This window comes from Hyla sarda, chromosome 1 (assembly GCF_029499605.1).
Source record: "Hyla sarda isolate aHylSar1 chromosome 1, aHylSar1.hap1, whole genome shotgun sequence".
Taxonomy (NCBI): Eukaryota; Metazoa; Chordata; class Amphibia; order Anura; family Hylidae; genus Hyla; species Hyla sarda.
The window spans coordinates 222,427,176-222,452,015 of record NC_079189.1 but is presented as its reverse complement, the minus strand read 5'-3'; the positions used below and the strand labels follow the sequence as shown (position 1 = coordinate 222,452,015).

The window sequence follows — 24,840 nt, the reverse complement described above, 5'->3', positions numbered from 1 at the left end:
TCCGGAAGCATGTGTCTGACATCCTACATTTTGCTTCCCGACGTGTCCCTGGTTAGTAAGCATTGTGCTGACTATCGGGGTAGTTTTTTCCAATATTTCGGTCCAGGGCATTGGAACGGGTCAGTGCTCCTGTACGTGGTGGAGATCATAAACAAAAACTCCTAGACCGAGAGGTCTTTTGGATACTGAAATCGGGGACCAGGTTCCCAGCAGGAATGAATAAGACAAGATGTAATTCTACATTATTGATATTTATGGTCTCCGAAAAACACTATCTATTTTAGATATATTCGGGGACATTTATCATCGTTGCTTTGGTAAGCAAGTTCTGTAGGCATTTTTTTTCTTTTGGCTTTGCTTATGTGTGACACGTTTATTATACTATCACAGGGGGGTTGATAAATTTGGCTTACATAAGCAAAAACCAATAAATCGCTTTTGAATACCATGTATTTTTATTTATTTATTTTTTTTAGCACACCTAAGCAAAAAACAATAAACTACTTCAGAACACAAATTTGCAGCTTTGAAAAAAATGTGTGATATAGATTTTTTGTTTTTTTAACCACTTTTTTTCCACTAAATGTACGAACTAATTTTTTTTTCTTCTCACTTCAGATCTGTGTATCTTGTGGATTACTTTAGATTCAGGGGAGTACAGTGATCAGCATTTTTTTTGGTTTAATGTTAATAAAAGGGTTAATGAGGACTTTTGGGGGCAGTGTTTTTTTTTTTTTTTATAAAATTTTTTTTTTAACGTGGTGTTTTTTTAAAATTTACTTGACAGGATTAGTAGTGGAAGCTGTATTATAGACAGTCCATTACTAAGCTGAGGCTTAGCGTTAGCCCCCTAGACAGCTAGCGCTAACCCCCAATTATTACCCTGGTACCCACCGCCACGGGGGTGCTGGGAGAAGCCGATACCAACAGGCCCGGAGCGTCAAATATGGCGCTCCTGGGCCTAGGCGGTAACAGGCTGGCATTATTTAGGCTGGGGAGGGCCAGTAACAATGGTCCTCGCCCACCCTGGTAATGTCAGGCTGTTGCTGCTTGGTTGGTATTTGGCTGAAAAGCAAAACAGGGGGGACCCTATGTGTTTTATTTTTTCCCATAAATAATTAATTATTAAAAAAAAAAATAAAACACATAGGGTCCCCCCTGTTTTGCTTTTCAGCCAAATACCAACCAAGCAGCAACAGCCTGACGTTACCAGGATGGGCAAAGACCATTGTTACTGGCCCTCCCCAGCCTAAATAACGCCAGCCTGTTAACGCCTAGGCCCAGGAGTGCCATATTGAGGCTCCGGGCCTGTTGGTACCAGCTCTTCCCGGCACCCCTGTGGTGGTGGGTACCGGGGTAATAATTGGGGGTTAGCGCTAGCGGTTTTTGTGGCTAACGCTAAGCCTCAGCTTACTAATGGACTCTGTCTATAAGACAGCTTCCACTACTAAGCCTGTAAAGTTAAAAAAAAAAAACACAACACATTTAAAAAAAAAAAAATGTATTCCAAAAAACACTCCCCCCACAAGCCCTCGTTAACCATTTTATTAACATTAAACTGATTTAAAAAAAGCTGGTCATCGAAGCTGTACACAGGATACACGGATCTGAAATGAGAAAAAAAAGAAAAGAAAAATAGGTTAATACATTTATTGTCACCCGCCCGCGCATGACTACAACTCCTAGCATGCCCTTACAGTAAGGATATGCAGGGAGTTGTAGTGTGGGGGGGGGGGGGTGGGTAACAATCTCCGGCACCACATGACTAAAACTCCCAGCATATTCCCACTGTAAGGGCATGCTGGCAGTTGTAAGGGGGGGTGACAAGCCTGTCACCTGCCACCTGCTGCACAACTTCAACTCCCAGCATGCCCTTACAGTAAGGACATGCTGGGAGTTGTGGGGGGGGGGGTTGGGTGTTTGTGGCAATCTCCCGCATCACATGACTACAACTCCCAGCATTTCCTTACTGTAAGGGCCTGCTGGGAGCTGTAGTTGTGTGGCAGGTGACAAGCACCCGCCCCCACCCACCCCTACAACTCTCCCAGCATGCCCTTTCTGTAAGGACATGCTGGGATTTGTAGTCGTGCCAGCCAGGGAAGCGGGTGGTAATGCGCTCCGCTCCCTGGCTGCAGTGATCAGAGAGTCACTGTAATTTAATATTTCCAGCCTGGTCACGTGACACGGGACCCAGCGGGAAATAGGAAATTACACCAAACTCCGCGGCGCTGTGGTAAGGAGCCCGGACTGACATAATACTGCAGCTGCCCGGGACTCTCACAGCCGGGCAGGTAGATGTGCAAAAGCCGTCCCTGCCATCTCTCGGCGTGTACCGCAGTGCTGAGGGATGGCAGGGACGGCACCTGCACATCTCCCTGCCCGGCAGTGGGAGTCCCAGGCGGCTGCTGAAGTGAGGCTACCCTGGGCTCCTTACCACGGCGCCGCGGGATATATGAGGAGCCCGGGCGATTGAAGTGGAGCGCGGCTCCGAGGTATGTTAAAAGGAGCCCGGGCTGGCATCACTCCGCAGCCGCCCGGGCTCCTCTGATTCTATCCCCGCTACCCTAAGATAATGATGGGGATGGGGACACTGCTGTACATACCCCCGCCCCTGCCGCACATTGTCCGCCCTCTACAATACTAAAACTCCCAGCATGCCCTCACTGTATGGGCATGCTGGAAGTTGTAGTCTTGCGACAGGTAGCAGACAGATGGGAGATGTGCGGCGCAGGAGACAAGGGGGATGTCATTATGTTGGGGTAGCAGGGTTAGAATCAGACGGAGCACAGGCGGCTGCAGAGTGATGTACAGTTGTAATATATTTCCCGCTGGAGCCGTGATGTCGGCTGCCAGCGGGAAATATAAAATTTGCTCTCTAAAGCCGTTTTGTACGCCAGCTCTGGGCTGGCTTAAATTTGCGCAGTTTTTGCAACTTGCAACTTTTTTTTGGCGCAGTTGCGACTGTCGCAGTTAATAAATACTAGACTACACGTAGTCCATTTTAAAAATTTTACGTAGTTAGGTTTTTGAAAACTTGCTTTTCTCGCTTTCCAGTCAAAATGTCGCACGAAAAATCGCGTAGTCACAGGTGCGTCATTTGTGCAACATTTTTGTAAATAAAATGTAACTAAATCTCTTGATGTCTGTCATTGTTGATATCTGATTTCTGTTATCTAGTTCTTCCATTTTCATATAATTTATAAAAAAATAATACAAATAAAAAATGTCTTTCTTGTTTGGTGATTTTCCCTGCACAGTGGCGTGTGCATTGAGTAATTTTCAAAATGGGTCAGTTAGTATATTTTGATATGATGAATGTTTCTTTCTCTGGCACATACACCTGCGTGGATTCTCGCCAACAAGAATTTCCCATGTTAGTGTTGCATTATATTAATTACAGGGGTCAAAAAAATGGCAATTAAAACAATTCTAAAGTTCAGAATTTTTTAATTGGTAAAACATGACAGAAACTATACAAATCTGGTATTGCTGTAATCAGGCCGGCCTAAAGTATCAAAACATGTTATCTCAACCTCAAGGTAAATGGCATGGAAAAGAAAACAACCTTTTACTTCTTGGTTCGGAGAATGTTGTTTAAAAATTAAAAGGTATCGTAGTAGTTATGGCTATTATATGGCGAGGAGGAAAAAATTTGTGTAAAAGCGAAAATTGGCCCTGACAAGTGGATCGTCATGAGGGACAAGTAGGGCTGGGCGGTATGACCAAATATGTGTATCACGGTATTTTTGTAAATTATGGCGGTTACATGGTATGTAAAAGTGTTTCCCCCAAACCCCCCCCCAAAAAAATTTGAGCCCAGCGCTGCGCTGTCCCCATCGGGGTAAATAATCACACTTCAACCCCAAAAGTGCTGCCCTCCTCGTCATCCTGTTTGTTGCTGGCTGCCGGTGCTGACACTCTATACTGCACGCTGTATCCCTATGCCCGGGCTGGAAAAGGTAAAATAAACTTTAATGCACATTCCTACGTCGGCTTTACGCTCTTCCTGGGGACAGGAACATCGGAGAGCCGTCAGCCTATCACCGGCCGCAGTAATGTTCCGCCTCGGCCGGTGATAGGCTGAGCCTACTGTCATGTAAAAAGCCAGCCAGAAGACGTTCCATTCCCTAGGAAGCAGGTCCGGACCAACGGGGAAGGTGAGTTTTTATTTTCTTTTGCAGCCTGGGCATAGGGATACAGCGTACAGTAAAGTGTCAGCGCCGGAGGCCCGCAATGAACAGGAGGACAAGGAGGGCAGCGCTTGTGGATGATATGTGAGTATTTACCCCGATGGAGAGAGCGCAGCGCTGATAATTAATTTGTGGGGGGTGGGTGGGCAGAACAGCGCTCGCGGGTCACATATGATTATTTCCCCGATGTGGGGACAGCTCAACACTGGGCTGATAATGCATTCATTCCCGAGGGGGAGGGGCCAAACCGGTATTGCTTTATGGGGAAAAATTCATATTGTGCAGGACTAAAATTTTGGTGTTCGGTATGAACCCTAGGGACAAGTAGATTTTGCTCCGTTTTAGTCCCGTGGACAAGTAGTTTTTATTAGATTTCCGCACCTCTGATGTGTAATGACTGGGACATAACCATACCAGGGTACTTTTCTGTATAAAAAAAAAAAGACAGAAGGCAAGAAAGGTGGAGCAGTGGCCCTGTATGTGAAAGATGGTATACAATCTAACCTAATACAAGTTAGTGAGGCCAACATAGTCAGTTTGGGTTACATTGCAGTTTGATAATCATGCAGTAACTCGTGTAGGTGGGATATATATATAGACCACCTGGCCAAGTTAAAGAATTAGATCAACTAGTTGGGAAAATAACGTATATACTCGACTATAAGCAAAGGCCCCTAATTTCACCCCAAAAACCCAGGAAAAGTTATTGAATCGACTCTAAGCCTAGGGTGGGAAATACATCTTCCCCCCCCCCCCCCCCCCCATGTCATCATCCAGACCCCGTCATGAACACCCTTATCATTTATTACCCTGTCATCATCCCCCCCCCCCTTTCACCGCCTGTCATCATTATCCTGTCATCATCCCACACACCCCTTCATCATCCCACACCCCCCTTCATCATCACCGCCTGTCATCAGCCGCCCCCCCCCTTCATCACCGCTTGTCAATGTCTCATTTACAGTGGTCTTCAACCTGCGGACCTCCAGATGTTCCCCAAAACTACAACTCCCAGCATGGGAGTTGTAATTTTGCAACATCTGGAGGTCCACAGGTTGAAGACCACTGCGGCCTTTGACATCATCCACCCCCCCCCCCCCCCCTCCTCTCCGCTCGGCGGGACGTTAGGGGAGCTGGTCCGGGCCATCTGTGCTGCAGGGATCGTCCGGTGTGGATAGTCGTTCCCAGCTGTCAATCTTCACCGGGGCTGGGGGGGGGGCCTCTTCTCTGCGCTTCGTGCCCGGAATAGAGACGTTGCCTTGACGACGACTCACAGGGACGTTGCTCATGAACGTCCCTGTGCGTCGTCGTAGAGGCAATGTCACTATTCTGGGGCCGGGCCCGGAGCGGAGAAGAGGGGGCCCCCCCAGTGAAGACGGACAGCCCGGAACGACTATCTCTCCCCACCAGATAGTCCCTGCAGCACAGATGGCCCTGACCAGCTCACACTAACATCCCGCCGAGCGGAGGTGAGTGCAAAACTAAAGGGGGGGGGGGGGTGTCTGGAGGATGACGAAGACTGCAGTGGTCTTCAACCTGGAGCATGCTGGGAGTTGTAGTTTTGAAACATTTGGAGGTCCGCAGGTTGAAGACCACGAAGGGCGGAGAGTTCACTCGAGTATAATCCGAGGGGGGTGTCTTCTGGATATAAACTGGAAAACTAAAATGGCTAGTTCAGCCAGGAATACAAAGTCTAAATTCCCTGCTGGGATTATCTCTACAACAAGTGGTCGAGGAGCCAACCCGGAGGGAGGCCATTTTTGATTTGGTATTCACAAATGGGGATTTGGTATATGATGTTACTGTAGGCAAAAGCTTGGGAACTGGTGATCACCAGTCAGTGTGGTTTAATATAAGAACAGTGAAGGAGTCACACTACACAAAAACAAAAGTTTTAGATTTTAGAAAAACAGACTTTAAAATAAAAAATCATAAATGAGTCCCTATCAAACTGGAACGGATCACATGGATGGAGTCCAGGAGAAATGGGACTACTTAAACGACGCATTATTGAAGGCAACAGAAAATTGCATTAGACTTGTCAGTAAAAGCAGAAAGAATGAAACCACTGTGGTGCTCAGCAGAAATGGCCAAAATAATGAAAAACTAAAAGCTAGCATTTAGAAATTATGAAGAAAAAAAAGAGCAATGAAGATAGGGAAATCTAAAAGATTGGGCAGAAAGAGGCAAAGCAAGTTATAAGAACTTTTTTTAAAGCATAGGCAGAAGAAAAACTAGCTATATATCTAAAGAATGTCTTATCCTTTTTTCACATACAAAGGGGGGAAAAAAGGAAATATAAACAAGGAATAACTAAATTTAAAAATGTAGGAAGTTACCGATAAGCAGAGACCCCTAATTTTACCCCAAAAACCCAGGGAAAGTTATTAACTCGACTATAAGCCTAGGGTGGGAAATACATCATTTCCCCCCCCCCCATGTAATCATCCAGACCCCAGTCATCATCCCCCCCCCCCCTTCATCATCACCGCCTGTCAATCCCTTAATCAGTTGTCTTCAACCTGCGGACATCTAGATGTTGCAAAACTACAACTCCCAGCATGCCCGGACAGCCATCGGCTGGTTGTTGTAGTTTTGAAACCTCTGGAGGTCCGCAGGTTGAAGACCACTGCGGCCTTCATCATCATTCACCCCCCCCCCCCCCCCCTTCATCGTCACCGCCTGTCAATCCCTTCATCAGTGGTCTTCAACCTGCAGACCTCCAGACAGATGTTGCAAAATTACAATTCCCAGCGTGCCAATGGCTGTCTGGGCATGCTGGGTGTTGTAGTTTTGAAACCCCTGGAGGTCTGCAGGTTGAAGACCACTGCGGCCTTCGTCATCATCCAGCACCCCCCCCCCCTCCCCTTTTGTTTTGTACTCACCTCCCCTTGGCCCGGACCAGCTCACCCTAACTTCCCGCCATCTATGCTGCAGGGACCGTCCTGTGGGGAGGGTTAGTTGTTGCAGGCTGTTCATTTTCACCGGGGGGCCTCTTCTCCGTGCTTCGGGCCCGGACTAGTGATGATTCCTTGACGACAACGCACAGAGATGTTGCGCATTAAGGGGAGGTGAGTACAAAACAAAAGGGGGGAGGGGGGGGCTGGATGATGACTAAGGCCGCAGTGGTCTTAACCTGCGGACCTCCAGAGGTTTCAAAACTACAACACCAGCATGCCCGGCAGCCGATGGCTGTTCGGGCTTGCTGGGAGTTGTAGTTTTGCAACATCTGGAGGTCCACAGGTTGAATTGAAGACCACTGAGAAGGGATTGACAGGCGGAGAGTTCACTCGAGTATAAGCCGTGGGGGGGGGGGGGGGGGGTTGGGGTTGCGTGCGTTTTCAGCACGAAAAATCGTGCTGAAAATCTCGGCTTATACTAGAGTATATATGGTATGTAGGAGAGAATAAAAGGCTAGCCGACTGCCTTAATAAATACTACTTTTCAGTTTTGACTGAAGAAAAGGACCTCCATTAGGGAAGAAGACTAATGAATTGTTTGCGTCTTGAGGAGGAGGTTCTACATTTGCTGTCTAAAGTGGAGGCAAGTAAGTCACAGGGGCCTGATGGGATACACCCAAGATTTATTAACCCCTTAAGGACCAAGGACGTACCGGTACGTCCTTGGTCCTGCTCTTCCGATATAACGCGGGGTTACACAGTAACCCCGCGTCATATCATGGCGGGCCCGGCGTCATAGTGAAGCCGGGACCCGCCTCTAATAGAGCGCGCGCCGCCGCGCGATATTAACCCTTTAGCCGCGCGCTCAAAGCTGAGCCGCGCGGCTAAAAGTGAAAGTGAAAGTTCCCGGCTAGCTCAGTCGAGCTGTTCGGGATAGCCGCGGCTAATCGCGGCATCCCGAACAGCTGACAGGACAGCGGGAGGGCCCCTTCCTGCCTCCTCGCTGTCCGATCGCCGAATGACTGCTCAGTGCCTGAGATCCAGGCATGAGCAGTCATCCGGCAGAATCGTTGATCACTGGTTTCTTATGAGAAACCAGTGATCAACATAGAAGATCAGTGTGTGCAGTGTTATAGGTCCCTATGGGACCTATAACACTGCAAAAAAAAAAGTGAAAAAAAAAGTGAATAAAGATCATTTAACTCCTCCCCTATTAAAAGTTTGAATCACCCCCCTTTTCCAATAAAAAAAAAAACAGTGTAAATAAAAATAAACATATGTGGTATCACCGCGTGCGGAAATGTCCGAATTATAAAAATATATCATTAATTAAACCGCTCGGTCAATGGCGTGCGCGCAAAAAAATTCCAAAGTCCAAAATAGTGCATTTTTGGTCACTTTTTATATCATTTAAAAATGAATAAAAAGTGATCAATAAGTCCTATCAATGCAAAAATGGTACCGTTAAAAACTTCAGATCACGGCGCAAAAAATGAGCCCTCATACCGCCCCATACACGGAAAAATAAAAAAGTTATAGGGGTCAGAAGATGACAATTTTAAACGTATTAATTTTCCTGCATGTAGTTATGATTTTTTCCAGAAGTCCGACAAAATCAAACCTATATAAGTAGGGTATCATTTTAATCGTATGGACCTACAGAATACAGATCAGGTGTCATTTTTACCGAAAAATGTACTACGTAGAAACGGAAGCCCCCAAAATTTACAAAACAGCGTTTTTTTTTCAATTTTGTCGCACAATGATTTTTTTTCCCGCTTCACCATAGATTTTTGGGCAAAATGACTGACGTCATTACAAAGTAGAATTGGTGGCGCAAAAAATAAGCCATCATATGGATTTTTAGGTGTAAATTTGAAAGAGTTATGACTTTTTAAAGGCAAGGAGCAAAAAACGAAAATGCAAAAACGGAAAAACCTCCGGTCCTTAAGGGGTTAAAAGAGCTTAGCAGTGAACTAGCAAAACCGTTAACAGATTTATTTAGCCAATCACTGGTAACAGGAGTCATCCCGGAAGATTGGAAATTAGATAATATCTGGCCCATTCACGAGAAAGGTAGTAGGGAGGAATCAAGCAACTATAGACCAGTTAGTCTGACATCAATAATGGGGAAATTAATGGAAATTCTACTAAAGGATAGGATTGGGAAACATCTAAAATCCAATGGATCACAAGATGAAAAACATGGGTTTACTTCAGGGAGATCATGTCAAACAAATCTTATTGTGTTTTTTTTTTTTTTTGATTGGGTAACTAAAATAAAAGATGGCCGAGGTGCAGTAGACATTGCATATCTTGATTTTAGTAAGGCTTTTGACACTGTCCCACATAGTAGACTTATCAATAAACTACACTGAGTGAGCTTGGACTCCCATATTGAGTGGATTAGGCAGTGACAGACTACAGAGGGTTGTAGTCAATGGAGAATATTCAGAGCAAGGTCTTGTTACCAGTGTGGACCTCAGGGATCTGTATTGGGACCAATTTTGATTAACCTGTTAAGGACGTAGGGCGTACCTGTACCCCCGATCCCGGTGTTTAAAACCATTACACCTTGACCCCACATCACACCGGGTTGGTCCCGGCTGCAATACATAGCCGGGACCCTGGGCTAACAGCGTGTGGCACCGATCAGACGCGGCGATCCAAGTTGACCGCCGCGTGTGAAAGTAAATGCTTCCCAGCAGCTCAGCCGGGCTGTTCGGGACATCGGGATAAAATTGCGATGTTCCGATCAGCTTGGACGCGAACGGAGGCCCCCTTGCCTTGCTCCGTCGCGTCCAATCTGGGTTTGATTGCTCCAAGCCTGAGCTACAGGCTTGAGCAATCGAGCCCCTATCTCGCTGATCCATGCAAAGCTATGGCTTTGCAGGGATCTGCATAAGAGATCAGTGTGTGCAGTGCTATAGGTCCCTATGGGAGCTCTAGCACTGCAAAAAAAAAAGAGGAAAAAAAAGTTTAAAAAAGGTAATTTAATCCCTTCCCTAATAAGTTTGAATCATCCCCCTTTTCCCATAAAAAAAGTAAATAAAAATAAACATGTGGTATCGCCGCGTGTGGAATTATCCAAACTATAAAAATATATCGTTAATTAAATCGCACGGTCAATGGCGTACACGCAAAAAAATTCCAAAGTCAAAAATAGCGTATTTTTGGTCACTTTTTATATTATGAAAAATGAATAAAAAGTGATCAAAAAGTCCGATCAATACAAAAATGGTAACGATAAAAACTTCAGAACACTGTGCACAAAATTAGTCCTCATACTAGCCCGTACGCAGAAAAAGTTATAGGGGTTAGAAGATGAGAATTTTTAACATATAAATTTTCCTGCATGTAGTTATGATTTTTTCTGAAGTACGACAATATTCAACATATATAAGTAGGGTATCATTTTAACCGTATGGACCTACAGAATAGAGGTGGTGTTTTTACCGAAAAATGCACTGTATATAGAGAGTAATTATTTAGAAGACTTAAAGGGGTACTCCACCCCTAGACTTCTTATCCCCTATCCAAAGAATAGGGGAGAAGATGTCAGATTGCCGCGGTCCCGCTACTGGGGACCCCCGGGATCGCCGCTGCAGCACCGCTCTCTCATTACTGCACAGAGTTCACTCTGTGCGTAATGACGGGCAATACAGAGGAAGGAGCAGCGTGACATCACAGCCCGCTCCCTCCCTGATTTTTCTATCATTGCTTACATAGTTGTCCAAACTATTAAAATGTAGTGTTTGGACTAGTTTGTGTAATTTCACACAGTAAATGTAAAAAAATAAAACCAAAAATACAGATTTTTCATCATATCATATCTCGGACAAAAAGAGAAATGTAAAAAGTGTTCAAAAAGTATCAAAACAAAAATGTTACCAATATAAACTACAGATCACAGTGCAAAAAAGAGCCCTCAAAAATCACTGTATACAGAAAAATAATTTATAGGGTTAGGAAAGGACAATTTTATGTATACCTATTTTGATGGGGGGGGGGGGGGGGGAGGAGACTCCTGGCTGATTGGGGCCACCATGGGGAAAGTGCTATCCTGATCAGCTGAGGGTGACAGGAACCCTTATCTGCCTACATGCCATCTGATTGGCTCTCCAATGCCCCAGTAAGCCATGGCAAGCTGGAGCAGTGAAACATCGATACTTTCCCACTGCCATTGTGCTCTGACCCTAAGGGACCAGGCCCATTTTATGCATGGCAATGATCCCAAACACCGGCCGGGCAACGGAGTGGCTTTGTAAGAAGAATTTCAAGGTCCTGGAGTGGCCTAGCCAGTCTCCATATCTCAACCCCATCGAAAACCATTGGATGGAATTGAAAGTCTGTGGTGTTCAGCGACAGCCTCAAAACATCACTGCTCTAGAGGAGATCTGTATGAAGGAATGGGCCAAAATAACAGCAAGAGTGTGTGAAAACCTTCTGAAGATTTACAGAAAACATTTGACCTCTGTCAATGACAACAAAGTGTATATAACAAAGTATTGAGATGAATTTTTGTTATTGACCAAATAATTATTTATTTTTCCACCATAATTTGCAAATTCTTTAAAAATGTTATGGATTTTTTTTCTTATGTCTCATAGTTGAGGTATACCTATGATGAAATTACAGGCCGCTCATCTTTTTAAGTGGGAGAACTTGCACAATTGGTGGCTGACTAAATCCTTTTTTGCCCCACAGTAAATTTCCTTCTTGGTGCTGTAACACCTTCTGTCACCCCCTTTATAAATATTCCTAAAGAGATCCCGAACACCTAGCATATACATGCTCTAACATAAACATGATTGTTGCCCTGCTGCAAGCACACGTGTGGTAGGGGCATGTATCTGTTAAGTGATTTAAGAAATCTAAATGAAGATTTATCATGGGGTGTATCACAGGGCTGTGGCGGACGTGAAGGACTGGAGAAGACGGTGCTGCTGTCGGTTAACCTTTAAAAATACTAAGGGGGAGATTTATCAAAACCTGGGAAAAGTTGCCCATAGCAACCAATCAGATCACTGCTTTCATTTTGCAGAGGCCTTGTTAAAAATGTAGTTGATTGGTTGCTATGGGCAACTTTTCCTCTGCACAGGTTTTGATAAATATCCCCATAAGTGTGAACCCAGCCCCATGCAGTTACTAATCCAAAACCCACTAGCTGTTTTGAAAAATACTGCCATTTACCACTGTAACACCAGGTTGTGGTGATGTGCCATTGGATTATCATGGTTACCAGGAACAGTTTTGCACTGCCATGCCAAAATAATTGATCTGAGAAAAATGTAGAAAGCTTGATCATATCAGAATTAAGAATTGTAATTTTTTTTTCTGCTCCTGACATTATGGTAACTATTTACAGAAGTATATGTGGGAGTATTAGCTCTGTAGAGCCAGGCAAATAGCAGTCAGGGAAAGGGACATGGAAGTAAAGTTTAAACAGAGCTGCTTCTGGTTTTTATCTTTCAGCAAACAAAAAGCAGATATTAAATACAAAATAAATTCCTGCTTGTCCAAATTCTAATTATACAAGAATTTCTCCTGTGTACAGGTGGCTTACTACCAGCCACCAAATTAAAGGGGATATCCAGCATAAGGTGATTTTAGTGTGTACCAGCCAGACAGTAATGGACATGCTTGGGAAGAATCTGTGCTTTTCTTAGGGATAAATTGCAATGTGGTAAGATTTAGGGGTGTGAATCGCCAAGAATTTGGCGATTCGAATCGCGATACCAGTGTGGCGATTCGATATATCATGATACAGTCTAGGTGACGATACATCGCGATATATCCCGATTCTGTTTAAAAACAATGTCTTTTACGCTTTTATTAAAACTTTATTTTTATTTTATTTTTTTGTACACTTTATTAGTCTTTTAGGAATCATTAGATTCCTCAGACAGATGAATAGAGTTCTATTGAACTCCATTTATCTGCGATCCATTGATAGAGCCTGGTCCAGCCAGGATCTATCAATGACAGAGCCACGGAGAGCCTACACATCTCCCTTTAGACGCCGCTGTCAGCTTTGACAGCGGCGATCTAAAGGGTTAATAGCCAGCCGCGGCGATCGCCGCATGCTGGCTATTAGCGGCGGCCCCCTGGCTTCTGAGAACAGCCGGGGGCTGCAGAGTATGGAGCGGGCACGAGTCGGAGCCCGCTCCATACATCCAGAGCGCCGCTGCCGCGTCAGATCCGGCTGACAAAATGTGGAACTTGTATCTCCTGATGCCCGGGACATGCTTTCTGTGCATCAGGAGATACAAATTCCACATCACTAAAGCGATTTTTCACTTGCCGATACTGAATCGATTCAAAATATTTTTGAATCGATTCAGTATCTGCAAGTGAAAAATCGCGGGAATTGATTTTTTTCTTACATCCCTAGTAAGATTACCATAATACTGTGGCTAGCCTTTTGTGAACTGATATTTCATGTTTGAGTCTCCTCCTTTGCCTACAAATCCCATCATTCCTTTTTCCTCCCTCCCACACATCAGCCACCCCACCCAGTGAAACATAAATGAGCTGCATCCATTCAAAAGACCTGTGGCTTTCAAACAGGGTGCCTACAGCTGTTGCAAAAATATAATTAGTTACAGATCGCTCTACCCACTGAAGCAGACAGGCTCCCTGTCATCAGCTGACTAGTCATGTCAGGTCTTGGCCGCATTGCAACCTGGGAAAAATCTGAAGTCATTTTGTATGCTGTTAAAAATAAATATTAGGGAGAAAATCATACGAATTGTGAGACCATCGTCTCTCACACAGATACAGACACTATATGAACTACACTAACTAACTTTACAGCCCCTGTGGCATAGTCAAATAAAACATTTCCTGGAATTCCCCTTTAATGGCAAATTCACACTTAAAGAATCTGCTGCATATTTTGTGCAGCTGATCTTGCTACCCCTTGAAATGAATGGGTAGCAAAATCAGCTGCAGAAAATATGCAGCAGATTCTGTATGTGTGAACATGCCCTAAAGGAGACATTTTGGCATGTGTAATACACTTGACTTCCAGGACTTACCTGTACCTGTGTGTGACGGTTTTCTCACAATTCTTGTGATTTTCACCCCAATATTTATTTTTACCGGCATACAAAATGACTGTTGTCTCAGATTTTTCCCAGGTTGCAATGCGGCTGAGACATGACTAACTAGTCAGCTGATGACAGGGAGCCTGTCTGCTTCAATGGGTGGAGAAATTGCTTGGTGGGAGAGCGATTGATCTGCAACTAAAGCAACAGCTGTAGGCACCCTGATTAAAAACTACAGGTCTTTTGAATGGATGCAGCTCATTTATGTTTCAGTGTGTGGGGTGGCTGATGTGTGGGAGGGAGGAAAATGGCATTATGGGATTTGTAGGCAAAAAAGAGAACTCAATATGGAAATACCAGTTGCCAAAAAGCTAGCCACAGTGTTATGGTAATCTCACAACATAGCCATTTATCCCCAAGACAAGCACAGATCCTTCCCAAGCATGTCCATTACTGTCTGGAAGGTACGTACTAAAATCATTGGTGGCTAACCCTTTAAGGTATGTTCACATGTTTGTTTTCTGCTGCAGATCTACTGCAGATTTTGCTGCCCATTGACTTAAATGAGTATCAAAATATGCAGAAGCAGATCTACAGCATAAAATATGTACATGTGAACATACCCATCAGCTGCAAACCTCAAGGACTTTATTTTTTATCTTTTTTAAATGTAAAAATATATATATAAATAATAAAATTAGGGATCGACCGATATCGTTTCTTTAGGGCCGATACCGATAATCGGTGGAGGTTAGGGCCGATAATTTATATCGGAATATCGGTATAAGTTATCGGCTATTTATCCCCCTGCGACACCGCTGCAGATCATTGATTTAAAGCGGGCGCTTTAAATCAATGCACTGCAGTGGCTTTTGCGGTGCCATAGGCCGCCGCCACCACCACCTGCTTCTCTCCCCCTACCTGTCAGGGTGGTCCGGGCCATGCTTCCTTCCTGTGGTGTCCGGCGGCGTTCCGGGCGGAGGGTGAACCGGTCCGGGCTGTCCTTCTTCTCCTGGGGTCATCTTCTCCACTCCGAGCAGGCTCCGGCCTAGTAACGCAGCATAGACGCCGCTGTGCAGTGACTCCCGTGCGCAGCGACGCACCTGACGTCATGGCGTAGCAGCATCTATGCAGCGTACTAGGCCGGAGCCTGCCCGGAGGGGAGAAGATGACCCCCGGAGAAGGACAGCTCGGACCGGTTCACCCTCCACCCGGAATGCCGCCGGACACTACAGGAAGGATGGATGGCCCCGACCACCCCCATTACGGGTAAGTTACATCTTTTTTTTTTTTTTTTATTGACTCAGAGGGTGGGGGAGGGGCCCGACCGGTATAGCGGTATGGGCAAAAATCCATACCGGTATACCGCCCAGCACTACGGTGAGGGGTGCGGGGGGGGGGTTGGGGGGGGTCGGTCGCGGGGCATTATCGGCAAGGTAATTGCCAATACCGATAATGCCCAAAATCGTGATTATCGGCCGACACACACACACACACACACACACACACACACACACACACACACACACACACACACACACACACGTCCCTCAAGTTACAATATTTGGTTCCAGGACGACCATTGTATGTTGAGACCATAACTCTATGGAAACCTGGTAATTGGTTCCTAATGCCACCAAAATGTCATCCAAAAATAGGAAAAAGTGAGGATTAAAGAAAAATAAGTAGATAACTAATATAGATAAAGCAAGTCCTTACATATAGAGGTCAGAAATATCTGCTGGGAGCTATAATCACTGTCTATTTCAGTGTTTTCCAACCAGGCTGCCTCCAGCTGTTGCAAAACTACAACTCCCAGCATGCTAGGAGTTGTAGTTTTGCAACAGCTGGAGGCACCCTCGTTATTGGTCTATGTAGAAGACAGGAGCTTTTTCAGGGTCCTGTACAGTACACGCAATGACCTAAAAAAAAAAAAAAAAAAAAAAGTAATATGGAGCCGCCCTCACCTGGTGTCCAAAGGAGCAGCTAACCCTGGTACAGGTAAAGAGTACAGAACATGTAATACCTCCCTGTACTGTAGGGGGCGCCACCAGAAACCAGTCAGCGCATGCACTTTTGGAATACAGGGGTTTTACCGGTAAGATGTCCATTCTGATTGGTCGGTTCTTCCAGCCATTGACATGTTTTGCCGATTCCATAGCATTGTGTGTTGAGTCTGGTTTCAAGTTACAATGGTCCAGAAAAGGCCATTGTATGTTGAGGCCATTGTAAGTTGAGGGATCACTGTATATATAATAATTTTTTTTTTTTTTTTTAGAATTGTGTTAAACACATACATTATTAAAAATAACTTTTTTCACTTTTTTTTTCTTTTTACATGTTTTAGGTAGTAGTACTACTACTCCCAGCATGGAACACTGTTCCCATGATGAGAGTAGTAGTACCTTACTAATAGACGGATCGCCCCGCTTGCCACTCCTGACACCTGATGCGATCATCCTTTTTTATATTGCAGAGATGTGGAGCGGCTTTCTCCTGCCCTTGCATCTCTGTTCTATACCCCGGCCAGCCAGTGATGGATATTTTCTGGCCAGAGTGGGGATTGGCCAGATGGTGGCAGCCAATCACCACTCTCAGCGGGAAATGGGAGTCAGAAATGTGAATTTATATTCACATCACTGGCCGGCAGGAGTATAGTGCAGAGGGCAGGAGACAGCCGCTCTGCATCTCAGGGATGAAGGACTATTGCAGCGGGTGTCAGGAGTGACTCCCTCTGATCTTTCCTTAACTGCATGTACTACTGCTCCCAACATGGAGCGCACTCTGCTCTATGCTGGGAGCCGTAGTACCTGCATTAACCCCCTTAAGGACCCATGACGTCCCGGTACTTCATGAGTCCACTCCCACTCTATTACGCTGGTTGGGCCCGGCCTCGAACAATGGGTGGGACCAGTGGCTAATGGCGCACAGCACTGATCGTGGTTCCGCGCGCTATTAACCCTTTAGAGTGAAAGTAAAACCATCGCGATTAGCTCAGGGAGCTCTTTAGGATCTCTGCGGCAAAATCGTGGCATCCCAAACAGCTTTAAGACACAAGGAGGGTCTCCTACTTTGCCTCCTGGTGTCCGATCGCCGAATGACTGCTAAGTGCCTGAGATCCAGGCATGAGCAGTAAAGCGGCAGAATCATTAATCAATAGTTTCCTATGAGAAACCATTGATCAATGTAAAAGAGCAGTGTGTGCAGTGTTATAGCCCCCTATGGGAGCTGTAACACTGCAAAAAAAAGTGAGTAAAGATCATTTAACACCTTCCCTAATAAAAGTTTGAATCACCCCCCTTTTCCCCCCCAAAAAGTGTAAATAAAAATAAAAGAACATATGAGGTATCGCCACGTGCGGAAATGTCCGCATGGTCAATGGTGTACACACAAAAAAAATTCCAAAGTCCAAAATAGTGCATTTTTGGTCACTTTTTATATAATGAAAAATGAATAAAAATCAATAAGTCCTATCCATGCAAAAATGGTACCGCTAAAAACTTCAGATCACGGCACAAAAAATGAGCCCTCATACCGCCCCATACACAGAAAAATAAAGTTATAGGGGTCAGAAGTTGACTATTTTAAACATATAAATTTTCCTGCATGTAGTTGTGAGATTTTCCAGAAGTACGACAAAATCAAACCTATATAAGTAGGGTATAATTTTAATCGTATGGACCTACAGAATAAAGAGGTATAATTTTTACCGAAAAATGTACTGTGTAGAAACGGAAGCCCCCAAAAGTTACAAAAGATAGATTTTTGGGTAAAATGACTGACGTCATTACAAAGTAGAATTGGTGGCGCAAAAAATAAGCCATCATAAGGATTTTTAGGTGCAAAATTGAAAGTTATGATTTTCTTAAAGGTAAGGAGGAAAAAACTAAATGCAAAAAACGGGAAAACCCTTAAGGGGTTAATAGATCACAACAGGTGTCAGAAGTCACTCCTGATACCCGCTGCGATCACCCCCCCACCCCCTTGTGCAGGGGACCGGAGAACAGCAGTAGTACCACCCGCTTCTATAGACTGTATAGGAGGATCGCAACGGGTGTCAGAAGTGACACACAGGGCGATCTGTCTATTAGTACAGGTACTACCACTCCCATCATGGAACAGTCTATTTTTCTACAATTTTTAAAGTTTTTTTAGATAGTACTACTACTCCCAGCATGGAACAAAGTGAAAAAGTTACACACACTTTATTAAACACATTGTTAAAAACATTACTAATAAAAAGTTTAATAAAATTAATTATAAATATTATTTTACATTTAACTGGCCCCTTTCTACATTTGTATTATTGTTGGCTACATTTTTAGTTCCCTGCCCGTGCACCTAAATTGATCCCTGTTTAAAAATGTATAATTTTGTAATAAAAAAAATCTTAATTTCGTGAAATACAAGCTCTTCAATCCCTACTGTGTGTGTGTGTGTGTGTGAACTCAGTGAAAAAAACGTCTAAAGGATTTTAAAAAATCCAAACTGAAAAACGCAAAGTGAAAAAAGAATGTTATGATTTCTCTTTTGTACCAAAAACCCAAGTAGAAACTTGGCCTAACAGCCTCCGCCTGCAGACTGTTACACCTTGTTATAAAGATCAGTATCTGTTCTCAGCACCTGTGCAAATTTTGCAGAGACTGAAAACATGGACTGGCCTGGAAGGTAATGGAAGGCCCCATTACCAACCTGCATTTCATTCCATAAAAATCCGGGCCTAAAATCAGACTCTGATCTGCTAGGGATTTTACTATTTCTGGATTCCTTGTCTCGCCTATCTTACCCCGGATGATATATGCCCTTCCTAAAGCCTTGTAGCAACTTTCATTCCGGTCACGCTTGGTATATACGGTATGTTTTCTGATTAGGTAAAAAATAAAATATGCAAAAAATATTTTAAGACCTATAAACCTGTGTACTTGTTCCTTTATGGCATGAATTTGAAAGCACTACTAAATGAGTTGTGCCAACTCAGAAGCCTTCTTTCTCTTAAGTGCAGGGATCAAAAGTCCTAATGATTTTTATATCAGGCCTCTGGTGAAAATACACTGGAAATTATAGCATATATTGCTAAAGGTTGGCAAAATGGAAACTTATATTAAATCCAAACCAACCAAACACACTTGTTTGGTTTGGATTTTCTGACTAAGTAATTTACAAATCTGTAACTTTCTGGAGCCAGTTGATACATATAAAAAAATTTTTTTCCTGGAATACCCCTTTATGCTGATTTTTAAATGTGTACTCCAGCCCTAATAAATCTTTTTTTTTTTTTTTATCAAAAAACCTGTCCAATCAGCTTGCTGCTTTCATTTTTTAACAAGGCCTCTGCAAAATGAAAGTAAAAGTCTGACTGGTTGCTATGGGCAAACTCTCTCTCATTGGGTGGTTTTTGCATGATTTTTGGATTCAGAATCTCACAAATGATTGCACATTTGTAAAAGGTGTTCATAAAATTCAGATATTCCTTTTTATTTTTTCCCCCTTACCAGACAAGTGGATACAGGAAGTACTTTGCTGTAACAAGCACTGCACAAGTCACTGCATTTATAATCCAAAAAGGGGTCTATTTAAAGCTGAACTGACAGCTGGTTCACCCACAACAAACCCAATGGGGGAGAACCAAATTAAAGTGAAGTATACATTTCTGAAACCATGGTCCGGTTCTGGAGATAGACCCAGCATTGCTAATGTTAATTGCCAGCTTTGTGCAATGGAGGATGAATCCAACATGGAGACAGATGCTGAACATGCCATGTTATGCTGAATATGCTCCAGTTCACCTGCACTATGACCCAGTGCATTGCCCCTTTGCAGCGCGATCGTGGGGGGGGGGGTTTGTTGTGCAATCCCCTATAGAGGCAGCCAGAGGCTTACCTCTGTTTCCCTGGTGTCCCGTGGCTCTGTCATTGATAGAGCCTAGTCCAGCCAGGCTCTATCATGGATCGCAGAGCACACAGATCAGTAGAGTTCAATAGAACTCTATTCATCTGTATGAGGAATCTAATGATTCCTCCTAAAAGTCTAAAAGTGTAAAATCACAAAAAAAAGTTTTAAGACACACATTAACCCCTTCCATGTTAAAAGTTCAAATCACCTCCTTTTCCTGTATAAAAAAACAAACATATTTAGTATCACTGTGTGCGGAATTGTATGAAAAACCCACAGAATTGCAATTTTTTCATATCCCAGGAGAAAAAAGTTTAAAAGCGATTTTTTTATTTTTTTTAAAAGTCAGATGAATACCAAAATGGTACCGATACAAAAACAGATTATGGCGCAAAAAAATGAGCCCCCATACAGCCTGGTATGCAAAAAAAAAATCTACAGGGGTCAAAAAAATGGCAATTTTTTAAAAAAATTGGTATAACATGACGGAAACTATACAAATATGGTATTTCTGTAATCAGGCTGGCCTAAATTAGCAAAATTATATTTTACTATTTCACTTCACTAAAATATTATATAATATATATATATTGTGTGAAAATATATTTTCATATTTTTTGGTTCAGAGTGTTAATTAAAAATTAAAAGGTATCATTATAGTAGGTAGTTATGGCTATAATAGGGCGAGGAGGAAAAAAATTAGTGTAAGAGCGAAAATTGGTCCGGACAAGTAGATTTTGCTCCGTTTTAGTCCCATGGACAAGTTTTTTTTTAATTAAATTTCCACACCCAAGGGGTGGGGAGTTGGGTTGGTTAGGCTGCTGGTAGAACTGTTGGCAGTGTATCTCTTTTAAAATGGTTAAGGGAAGATCCTTTCCACGCCCTAAGGTGTCATGAGACCTCGATAGACATGGGCTTCTTTGCTGGTCTCTGAAAACAACAGTTTTAAGATGTGCTTGATATTTGTGTGTGTATATATAAATTATTTTATATACATTTTTCCTATGTAATCTTGAAAACCTTTTTGTGTAAATAAATGAAAATAGAAAATAGGGTAAATTTGTCACAGCTGTCAGAGTTCACATAGGTTTTATATATTTTGCTGGGATTTCCCCAAAATTGTAGTACAACCTTTGCTTGGGATTTTGGGAAAACTGGAAAACACAAGCACTTTCTGCAAGAAAACATGGTGTATACAGTAATTGCATTGCATCTGACTACTTGAGTACTCCTTAACCCCTTAAGAACATAAATGTACAGCTCTTCAGCAAGTAACTTTGCGTACGGCGTCGTACACTTAAGACACAGCTATGATGCAAGCGCATGAGCAGCGCTTGCTAGATAGCGGGTGAGCTTTGGCTGCTGGGGACTCGCGGCTGCAGCTATTGCTTGTATGCCTCTGTGAGGAGACCAAATACAGGAAGTGAGGGCAGGACAAGCAGGGCTCTGTGCAGGCTCCTGCTGTGTGAGCCAGGGGGTGTGTCAGTCCCGCTTGTCCTCCGTGCACACTGCCCTCGCTTTATTATTTATTTTTATTTTATAACAAATGTAATACATAATGTTGTCTTCTACATTTCATAAAAAATAGCTTTTGCTAATGACAGGTACACTTTAAAGCAAGGAAGATCCAGTTCATAATGTCTGTGACCACCACAGACATTTGTGAGCAGATTTAGTGTATTATGCAAGGGGTCTATGGCCAGCTTGACTTTTTATTGCTTACCTTCTATGAGCATCTGTGGACAATAAAAATAGGGACTTACAGAAAGCAGGAGCACCTAAAATTGTCAATGAGAGAGGTTTATCAAAACCTGTGCAAAGGACAATTTGCCCATAGCAATTGATTCCTGCTTTTTAAGGCCTGACAAAAGAAGCAATCTGGCTGCTATGGGCAACAGAGCAACTTTTCCATTGCACATCTTTTAAGAAGTCTCCCCAAATACATTTAACTTGATTGAAACAAATGTATGTTCTGTTAATGCAGTTGCTTACATAATGCTTGTTTTTTTTTTTTTTTTTTTTTTTTTGACAGTTGAATGGATTGCTTAGTTGCATAATAAAACAGGGTTTCACAAACTTGCTTCAGATCTAGCATCCAGCAAAATGTAAACTAAACTATTATATGTTCTGCACAATTTGGCGTGGACATGCCTTTTTTTTTTTTATATATAGGTTTTTCTGCCTGGTAAGACTGGGTTCACATCACGTTTTTGCCATACTGTTTTCAATCCGTTTTTCTAAAGAAAACCGTATGGCAAGAAAACGGATGGAACAGTATGGAAAAAAAGTAAACCATATGCGTTAAACAGTATACTGTTTTTAAAAAGTGCATACAGTTCCGTCAGTTTTTATAGGAAAAAACACTTACTTTTTGAATTTTTTTTTCCATTTTTAATGGGAGGGGTCTTGGGTGGGGACTTTAGGATTCAAATGCGCATGTGCAAAGTAAAAACGTATACGTTTTTCCCGTATGGAACCGAATAAATGTGCGTTTCCCATTGACGTCCATGTTAAAAAAAAAAAAAAAAAAAAACGGTTTTGACTCCGGTTTAAAAACCGTACTGCAACCGCATACGTTTTTTTTTTAACATGGACGTCAATGGGAAATGCACATGTATACGGTTCCATACGGGAAAAACGTATACGTTTTTACTTTGCACATGCGCATTTGAATCCTAAAGTCCCCACCCAAGACCCCTCCCACTAAAAATAGACAAAATTTTCAAAAACGTATGGGTTTTTTTTCTATAAAAACTGACGGAACTGTATGCACTTTTAAAAACCGTATACTGTTTAACGCATACGGTTTACTTTTTCCCCATACTGTTCCATCCGTTTTTTTGCCATACGGTTTTCTTTAGAAAAACGGATTGAAAACAGTATGGCAAAAACGTGATGTGAACCCAGCCTTAAAAGCCACAGTGCTTGCAGGAGTGCCACATACAACCGATAATGTTGGGGTACCAGGAGTTGCCCACCAACCTAATACCTAGCTTAACCACTTGAGGACTCAGCGTTCTCAAGTTTTTGCATTTGTTTTTTTTCTCCTTACCTCTTAAAAATCATAACCCTTTCAATTTTCTACCTAAAAATCCATATGATTTATTTTTGGCACCTCCAATTCTACTTTTTGTAATGAACCGCTGAGCTGCCGGGATGGTAAATATACGTCCTGCTTCCTTAAGGATAGACCATTGGATTAGTGCTAGATACTTCTCACTACATGAGGGGCTGCTCTGCAGCTTCTAATATGAACTTTTATTCATTTTATTTATTTAGTTACTTTTTATAGTCTTTAAAAAAAAAAATATTTATGACTTTTTTGAACTTGCCATTGTATGTTTGTGCTTAGAAGTATGCAAAAACAGGAGTGTTTTCTCAATTACATGTGAAAACTGTTTGGAATAGTCATAAGTAAATTTGTATTTAGACTGGCATCACTTGGTTGAAATTCAAATTCCTGGCAATTTAAAGTGGATGTTCTTGTTTGCTTAGTGTGGACAATGACTGATTATGACACTGGGTTCCTAAATAGGTCATCTGGGCACTATTCGCTTACAATAGTGGAATGTCTAAGGCTACATCAGGCTGCAGCCACACCTTGGCGTGGTGTTTTTATTTTATTTTGGTACGTGTGTATAATATAAAATATGTAAATTATTTATTATACATATTATAGTGTGTGGGAATATAATATAAAATATAATATAATATCTGCTCTAAAAAATTGATTAAAAAATGTGAATAAGCCCCTCCCCTAATAAAAGTTTAAGGGTAGGGTCCTACGACATGGATCTGCAGCGTATTTTGTTGCGGATCCGCTGGTGACGTCTGTTAGTGTGCCCCCAGCTGTTTCCCACAACCGCACCACTCTCCACCGCTCTGAACAGTCACACAGAGGCCTGAGAGTTGCCGCGCTCAGTCTGTTCAGACATCGCAGAGCGCCTGCAATGTCTGAGTACACTGCGAGCAGTGATTCGCGTGACTGCCCAGAGCGCTGAATTGTCACTGCGAGCGGGGGTTGGGTGACTACATCTGATGGCACACTAGCAGACGGAGGTTGGTGGTGGCTTTTCACGATTTGTTTGTTAAATCACATATCGAAATCACAATATTCATCTCCAATAATCACAAGCGCACATTTTTCTCATATCGTGCGGCCCTAATAAATACACGCACAGATATATAAAGATATAGATGTGTATGTTCCCATACATGGATAGTGTGGTTTACATTTAACCTCTTTATTTTATCCCCTCTTACCCACTACCAGTGTGAGCTCCACAAACCATATTTTGTTTCTTTTGTAAAATGTTTGTCTTGAGCACACAGTGAGACAGATGCCTCACATTAATAAAGGCTTGTAAATCATACTCCAGTGGTATTTTTAAATGGGTACTCCAGTGGAATTTTTTTTTTTTTAAATCAACTGGTGCCAGAAAGTTATACAGACTTATAAATTACTTCTATTTAAGAATCTTAAACCTTCCAGTACTTATCAGCTGCTGTATGCTTCCACAGGAAGTTATTTTCTTTCTGAATTTCCTTTGTCCGATTACAGTGCTCTCTGACACTTCTGTCCGTCTCAGGAACTGTCCAGAGCAGGAGCAAATCCCCAAAGAAAACCTCTGACCTTCCTGTCATGGACAGAGGTGTCGGCAGAAAGCACCGTGGTCAGACAGAAAATTGAAAGAATTTCCTCTGTAGCATACAGCAGCTAAGTATTGAAAGGATTAAGATTTTTAAATAGAAGTTATTTACAAATGTTTTTCCACTGGAGTACCCCTTTTTAACACAAGGTTAGCTAAT

General features: G+C 42.9%; 1 protein-coding gene across 3 annotated transcripts in view; it reads left to right on the top strand.

The window, feature by feature from the left end:
* CNOT6L (CCR4-NOT transcription complex subunit 6 like) overlaps window positions 1-24,840 on the top strand; it is a 68,067-nt gene that overhangs the window by 10,791 nt on the left and 32,436 nt on the right. The window contains exon 1 of one of the 3 annotated variants that reach the window (XM_056568803.1): window positions 5,552-5,659. The exons of the other annotated variants lie outside the window; for them this stretch is intronic. The gene's annotated coding sequence lies outside the window, so the exon portion shown is untranslated. Of the gene's footprint in view, window positions 1-5,551; window positions 5,660-24,840 lie in introns of those variants that run through there. 3 annotated transcript variants of the gene reach the window in all.